The following is a 1399-nucleotide window of genomic DNA, read 5'->3' as shown; positions in this document are numbered from 1 at the left end:
AGACAGAGACGTGGTCATACAGCAGGCATGGGTCAGATGAGAGCAAACAGGTATATGGTGGGCAAAACACAAGAATAGTCCTAGGGCTAGCGCAGGTCGACGATCGGCAGACAGAATCAAAAGGGGCGAGACAAAAGGGGTGAATCCAGGGAACCAGGCGAAGATCAGAAACCGAGAAGGCTAAGGCTAAGGCAAATGACTAGGGCTAAGGCAAATGACTAGGGCTAAGGCAAATGACTAGGGCTAAGGCAATGACAAGGGCTCCGTAAGGTAGCTATCTCTAGGAGAGTGATAAACGCTGAAACAATACTCGGCAGCGGGAAGGGATCAGAGTGAGTGTTAAATAGTGAGGGAGTGATATGAAACAGCTGGGTGCAATCAGTGTAAACAGGTGTGTGCAATTCGTGCTGAGTGCAATCAGTGCAATGCATGATGGGAAATGTAGTCCGGGGTGCTATGCAACAGTTTGTGTGGTGCGAGAGTCAATGAAAAGGAAAGTTCATGGACCGGATTCGTGACAGTTATGTTAGCATGTGTACTATTACTTGGTCTTTTAAAGGCAATCGGTTTGCATGGTTTTAACAAGTAAATCAGATCACAGTTCAAGTAAATATAACTAAGAAATTCCAAGTTGCAGTAAATGTTACATTAGTTAAATTAACTTAAATACATTTGTTTGGAATACATTATATTTAAAGGTCCCATATTGTCAAAACTGAAATGTCCTGGCTTTTTTCATGATAACTGAGGTCTAGGTGCTATGTAACTACCATATAAGTTTCAAAACAGTCAGTCCACAGTATAATTCACACATCCTGCATAAAGTAGCTGTGATTTTTCACTGAACCGTTGTGACTTCCGTAAAAAGTTGACGTCAGAACTACACAGTCACCGCCTTCAGTTACCACCCCGAGCACCGCCCACAGTCCCACTCTCCTTTTGCCAAACCCCCAGACAACATTGCGGAAACATGTCGAAAAGGTTAACTAAGGTAACCACGTAACCAGATCGGCCGACCTGTAACATTACACTCTCACTCAAAGGATGGAGGATCTGACAGGATTGTTACTATGAGGTGGATCACATCTAACGGGTATAGTAAAGACAAACTCACCGTGTCTATCTAGTCATGATGATGTATATACATTTCAATTTCAGCAGGCAACTATTTTTACAGCTACATTATTGTTCCAGCCACATTAATCATCACAAAATGATTATATATAAATTGTCAGTTTGTTGTTTTACACACACATGCACACAGACATTATTTCATACACGACATAATCGTGAGATGCAAGAATCATAGACAAATGGCAAGAAATCTGTAGACGTGCCCATAACAACAAAAGACAATACTTTATTGAACCTTTTCTGATAAGAAGTGTGCGCTGCAAAC

At 41.7% G+C, this 1399-nt stretch overlaps 1 protein-coding gene across 2 annotated transcripts in view; it reads right to left on the bottom strand.

Moving 5' to 3' along the window:
• The window catches only part of LOC107576124 (sialic acid-binding Ig-like lectin 14), a 9169-nt gene that overhangs the window by 3223 nt on the left and 4547 nt on the right, over positions 1 to 1399 (bottom strand). The gene's annotated exons all lie outside the window — the stretch shown is intronic.

The sequence above is a fragment of the Sinocyclocheilus grahami genome, unplaced genomic scaffold (assembly GCF_001515645.1).
Source record: "Sinocyclocheilus grahami isolate Dianchi unplaced genomic scaffold, SAMN03320097.WGS_v1.1 scaffold3237.1, whole genome shotgun sequence".
Classification (NCBI taxonomy): Eukaryota; Metazoa; Chordata; class Actinopteri; order Cypriniformes; family Cyprinidae; genus Sinocyclocheilus; species Sinocyclocheilus grahami.
Note: the sequence above shows the minus strand (reverse complement) of the source record. Positions and strands in the feature narration are given on the sequence as shown.